Source organism: Saccostrea cucullata, unplaced genomic scaffold, assembly GCF_032062105.1.
Source record: "Saccostrea cucullata isolate Sc308-1 unplaced genomic scaffold, CSIRO_AGI_Scuc_v1 ctg3965, whole genome shotgun sequence".
NCBI classification, from domain to species: domain Eukaryota; kingdom Metazoa; phylum Mollusca; class Bivalvia; order Ostreida; family Ostreidae; genus Saccostrea; species Saccostrea cuccullata.
In genome coordinates, this window is record NW_026941087.1 from 76,846 (window position 1) to 83,562 (window position 6,717).

Genomic DNA, 6,717 nt, shown 5'->3' on the forward strand with positions numbered 1-6,717 from the left:
TTCCGGATTTTTTTTATTTCTTTCATTTCCGACATTTTTCAGATAGTACCTTTAGTAACAGATTTTAAGACTCCTTGAAATCCAATTTATGAGTTTTGTCAATCTCTCAATGCTGTGAATAATAAATTTCCCCTGGGGCACATATGTAAGTGTTGTGAGTATTCGAACTTACAAGGAATAAAAATGGTTTGGTGATAACTAAGGCTACTTCCGGAAATGAAAAAGAAATTATGTCGGAAATAAAAAAAATTAAATGTTGGAAATGAAATAAAAAAATGTCGAAAATGCTATGCAGATTTCCGGAAATGAAATGTAGCGGTAAAATTGTCGAAAGATTCAAATGTATTATGTTCCAAATAAAGCTGACTTTGCATATTTGATATAAGTCAAAACTTCCCGAATTCAAAAATTTATTTCTGTTAAAGAAATGCAAATGTAAGTATACAATATCCTGCATTCCTTCAATTGAAGTTTCAGTAGTAAACAGCTTGGTTTTGAATCTTTAAACTTCATGCTAAAAATGAAAAGCTTTAAGCCCAAATCACAAAAATTACCGGTAATGTCTCTGATTTGATATGAGCATATAATTATATTGTCTACAAGGACCAGATCCTCCGAAAACCTGATTGTCATTTTAAATAAAGATAATGTCCTTAGTTTGTCCTTCTTGGAAGCAGAATAATTACACAAGAAAAACCTTCTACATGGATTTATTATATGCTCTTTAATGTCCTCCCCGAGATTTTTTCACCAATACGGAGGCGCTCCTTTTACGTGGACCGGAAGAAACGTAAATTTATCTTGCTCTATTTCCTATATCGACATAGAAATATTTTATAAGTGGCATTGAAAGCAACAGAAACTTAAAAATATATACAAATCCCTGCTTACAATTTTGTCATCACTACCATTGATGTATATGTAGCCTATTTACAAATTTTATATACTTCGAAGAATTTCTGCTTAAACATCAGTGTCATCTGCATTTTCATGACGTTGTGGATCATCACTATTCGTCAGTAGAGGTTGTAATGATATTTTGCGAAATTTCAGCACTTCCCGGCTAAGTATTACCAAAAATACAACTGTTATGAGAGTTCCGACGATAATTATAGCATTTCTTTGATTGGAAAGTGGAAATATACTTTTTGATGGATTTGTGCTTTCAATGTTTTCTTCCCATTTTGTTGTTGACATCTGAAGAGAGGTGTTGAAATTCATGACTGTGTTCGTGATGAAACCTGAAATATACTTCACCTTTTAACCTAAACATATTAACATTGTATAACAAAATTTTCTTGTATATTCAAAAACTGAAATTTAATTGTGATATTCTTCGAAGGACGTTGTCTTTGATGCAACGAAAATATTACACTACATCAATGTAGCAATAAATACTTCGTTTTATTATAATAAAATTAATACTCCAGCTCTGATATGAATATACGCTCATGCAAATATACTCAAGTTCAGATGTAATGTAAACTTTGTACGGGCAGAGGCATGGATATAAAAAGAAGTACACCTTCGATCCCTATAAATAATACCATTTACAAATTACACGAAGAAAATTTGGTACGAACAGACACAATGATGAATAGGAAGTTGACATCAAATCCGTACAAAAATAGATCCCACATAAAAAGAAAATTGTTGCAAGCGTAAACAAAAACTGTGATAATCTTTCAAGCACCTGCGATGAGTATTTCCATAGAGGACTGCGAAGAAATTTTGTAAAGGAAAGACACACTGACTCTCAGACAGACACAAGGGTGAAATAGTATACCTCCTCTACTTCAGAGCAGGGGGTACATGTATTAATACTTTTACAAGGGATATTTTTTTAAATCATTGAGTATATAGCTGGAGGCTTTTACCTGTATTTTGCTTACAGTCAAACATAAGTTTACAGTCTGGACAAGAACAGGCAGCATCACATCCAGATCTGTACGCCAATCCCTCACAGAATTGATAACAATTACACTCAGGACATCCGGAAGGACACACTAAGAGACATTTTTTTTTACCCTATCATATAAATTATGCTCTATTTAAAAAAAAAAAAAGATTTCTCTTGAAAACGTCCTCTTCTTTAAAAAATAACTAACCTTTACAAGTATTGTTTATTAAGTAATGATTTTTACAGCATTTCCCAATTTTGCCATATTTATAGCTAAAAATAAAAACAAGTTAATTGATAAGCGACTATTTCTTTTCATCTTCAATCATTTAAGAATACGGGTATTAAAATTTTCTGCATAACAAAGGAAAAAATATACATTTCCTTACCTTTCATAGCATGATGTTTCAGCAGCAGTCAGATTACATGGTAGTAACATATGAATAAAAAGAAGGTTTACAAATTGCATTATAAAGGTCAATTTTGCGGCAATTTATGCGTTGAAAACGTTATTGAAAACTCTATGCTTGTATCCCTGAGTGTTTACCCATACGTTTGTCATTGAAAAGCGGAAGATATAAGGAATTTTATTTTTAATGCCCTGTTTACACGGAAAAGACAGGGTACATTGTAGGATGAGACCCGTTTTTGCCCATGGTATTGAGGAGAGGGGTCTTTTTTTTAAAAGACGCAAAAGTTTATCAATAAAAATATATTGTCACCCCTGTCACAGAATGACTATTGGCTTTATTTAAGTTATGGGAGACATAGATCCGATAGGAAGTTAATAAAATATGCCAATTTCCGAATTTGCTCATTTTTAGTTACATTTTAATCAATCTAACAGCACATTTTGATTCAGAAAACATTTAATACATTCAAGCTTTTCCATGTACCAAATTTACAATGTATATATTACAATCTGTAGTACATGTATTAAATGTATCCTCTGTATAAAATCTTAGATAGGGAAGCTTATGCTCAATGTTTCCCGAAGTAAGAAGTCTCTCACATTTTACATAATTCCATCAGAATTGAGGAACTTCTGGAAAATATCCTTCTTCTGCATCCTCTTGTGGCCTCCACGTAAGCTTTGAATCAAAATAAGTGCGTTTTAAAACAAACATCAATTTGAGTTTCTTAACGACAAACTTAAACAGTTTTATCTGTGTTCTGATTTTTACATTAGATAAGGGACCAGAAGTAAAATAATTGGAATTAAGTCAGGCCATTATTGCGTCGTTTGCAAATTACGTAACCTTATGGATGCAGTTCATACCGGAGTACAATGTCTCCACGTATTTTTGTTATTTCCGTTGTTGCTCATTCGAAAAATAGCACAAGTACCTATATCTAACCTTCGAATTATGGCGTTTGATTTAGATATGCCCTTCCGAATGCATCAAAACCCTTAAAAAGACTTAGTTGTGTGGGTTTTTTTGCAGGAACATATATTTGTAATTGCGAGCAATTTTCTTACTCTCAATACATTTTACAGGTATTTAATCTTTTTTTTTTTTCGAATTTCTGATTAATCAATGGCTATATATACGGTCTGATATACTCATTTATTCAAACCTTTCAATAAAAAGAAGGATTCAAGATTTAACTCCTCCGCCTAATTGGGAGTTGAACTATGTTCAGACTCCCTAGGTTGTCACGCGATTTCTAGCGCAGTAATTTTACAATTAATTATATAGCGATTGTCGTGGTGTTTCTGTGTCGCCCAATTTACTCCCCTGTGACATTCAATACAAACTTGCACCAGTCTATATAAACTCGAAAAAACTTCCGCAATAAAAATAATCCATCTCATTTTCCTGAACTTATCTAATTTTCATAAATGATGTAAAAGCAAATAAAAAGGATTTTATTTAACTTAATTTGAATAGTATATTTTTTTCCATCTCTCTTGAGAAATGACACGTAAATTTTGATTTCTGTATGAAAAAAAGTCCCGTCATTTATCATTCGGCAATCCTCGGCTGACTCCACTACGCTCCATTACAAAAAGTGCTAGGTCATCAAAGGAGCAACAACTGGTCTAACTGGTTTGACAATGACGCGATTGTCTAAATATAGAGATGTAAACAAAGATGTAAGGTCAAAGGAACGCTAAGGTTTAACCGAACTTCTTTCAATTTGTTTCAGCAATAAAGAGACAGAACAACGTTACTAAAAAAAAATACTATGGAAAATATCACTGTTAGACATTTATTTGCTCTGAAAAGTAAAATGATCTGTTAGACTGGAAAATTTTTGTCAGACCAGATACATGCAACTCATTTTTTTGCGTTGGTAAAGAGAAAAAAATAATAGCATTAAAGTTGTTGATATTCGATCTCACAATTTCAAATGACATTAATTTTACATCCTTTGTTTCATGAGTTTATCAGCATTCAGTTGGTCTCGTGTACAACACCAAATCTGAACTTGAAAAATGTGTATGTACTTGCATTGCAGTATTTCCTTATAAAATCTATCATTTGATTTTATTATATAATTAAAACAGTTAAAATTAATGAATACATGCGTGTGCACGTACACAATGGTATAATAATCCCAATGATCGATCTGTGACAAAGATCGTACCTCATGATTACAGCTGTTTTTTTTTCTTGTAATGGCTCGTTAAACTATGTCTGATTTTTAATTACATTTGAATCAAATCAAAATCACAAACTTTAAGTGTCACTCGCGTGGTGCAGTTGTTAAAAGAGTTTGCTCTAGAGATTCAAAGTACATGTACATGTATAAGGCGTTAATTGATCCTTACGTCGCAGGTTCGAATCCTGTGGGATGCATTTGGAGATAAACTCTTTCGATGAGACCATAAAAACCGAAATCCTATGTCGCAATATATGCTTGCACAAAACGATCCCTCACTACTCAATGGTTTTGAGTGCCGTGTATAGGTAAAAATTTGTAGACTTGCATGTAGCTAGCTCCATCGACAAGTGGTAGTGTCTCAATATAATTGAAACATTATCGAACGCAAAACAAACAAAATGTAAAGTATTCAGATACTTACTTCTATAAAAAAATTACTTGAAATGAAATTTAAAAGTAGGGAATAACAAAACTTAATGATTGAGATAGATACATTTGATAAAACAGATAAGCACGGAGTTCTATAAAAATTAATTATTATGTCCGAAAAGAAACATTCATACCCAAAAGAGAATAGCAAATACTTATTTTAATCAGAGAAAGAAAAATGACAATCTAGTGTCTGGTGATGGTAACATCGAATATAAAGAGTGTTTGTTTGTTTGTTTCTTGGGACCAAATATCTTGTACACATTCTAAAGAGAGTAGGGGCGTTTGGATTCAAATGCTTCAGAAATATAAGGGTAGTGTTTGAGTTTGAGTAAGAAATGGTACTGAAAGAAGTTTGAAACCTACCTACAAAATAGTATTTTCGAGTTTGGAATTTTCTTTTTTTGGTGGTTGGGGTAGTTTGTTTGGTTTGGTCAAATTGTTGAGGTAAGAATTAAAAATAATAAATCCAGAACTAAACTTAACTGTTCGTGCGCAATAAATATACAGTTTTTTTCATGGATGGCACTGTAGCTCTACGGTCTGTCAAAATCTTTTTTTTCGGACAGCTACAGTTCTGCAGCTAATTTAGAAGCAGCCCCATGATTTTGGCTATTCAAGTGCAATAGAAATTATTTTTAATGTTTCGTGTTGTATCTCTAGCAAATCAGTTCTAGCTGACTTGAATCTGAAAGCATGAAACTGTTCCTATACTTCCCGTGAGATCTTTCAGATAACTATGTTTAACTCCCATGAGTACTTTCAGTATTTTGATTTTTAATTAGTCCTCGCATTGCTAGAAACCAAATTCTCTTGTACTTTAAGATGTCTACTATTTTTAAATAAAAAAGAAATTAATATATTCTTATTTTGAAATAAATCAACTTCTTTGAAATTAAAAGAGAATTTTTAATTTTGATAAGGGTTTCAAATAAATTCGAGGGGTTTTCAAAAAGTTCGTTGACTGAGTCTATAAATTGAGTTCTACATGTATGTAGTCTGTGCTTTCAAAATTTATATGGAACATAAAACAACAGAAAATAAAGAAATCTTGAAAATTTTAGCCTGATACATGTACGTTCATTTTTTAACAAATTGTTATAAAATAAAAACGACAATATATGATCACCCGGCGCTGTCGTCGTTTATTTTCACGACGTTCGATAAAGTCATTGTTTTTTTCAATGTCCGCTTCTTCTACCTCATACACGTTTTTGATGAGATTCTCTGGAGCTGAGTAAGGACTTAAACCCGCAATGTCATGAACAGTGGCTTTCAATGAATATAATATTCCAAATGGATTAATCTATTGGGGGAGATCTGAGCTTGATTGTGCCGGCATATTTTGCTCTTGGGAGTTTAATATCTACAACGCATGATCAACGTCATTTTTTGACGTGATTGATTTTTCACATCTTGAATGTCCCTTTTCTCTCTTAATCTTTTTTGACATTAAAAGACAAGTACTCTGGATGCATATTATTTCTCTGCAGCTAGTTTCAACATATTTAATTTTTGGTCTATACCAGTTTTTTTTTCTGTGGCCAAACTTTATAAAATGTTGGAAACGAACCCCCCCCCCCCCCCCTTTTTGACGTCACGTTCAAGGCTTCATTTGTTTGTACATTCTGTGTAAAATTTACGATAACATTTGATAGAACTTCCAGAATGACGTGAAAATTTCATATTTTATGGAACAATTATGTCCCGACACATACCCGAATTAAAGGGATTTTTGGATGTCAAATGATCATATCAAAAGAGTTTTTCTCAGCTAC

At 32.4% G+C, this 6,717-nt stretch overlaps 1 long non-coding RNA gene across 1 annotated transcript; it reads right to left on the reverse strand.

The window, feature by feature from the left end:
* Positions 1–1,884: 1,884 nt before the first annotated feature.
* Positions 1,885–2,354, reverse strand: LOC134257077 (uncharacterized). Its single transcript, XR_009989851.1, has 3 exons — positions 2,290–2,354; positions 2,109–2,173; positions 1,885–2,006 (listed from the first exon to the last, which is right to left on the reverse strand). It is a non-coding gene; the product is annotated as an uncharacterized LOC134257077 (long non-coding RNA).
* Positions 2,355–6,717: the final 4,363 nt, after the last annotated feature.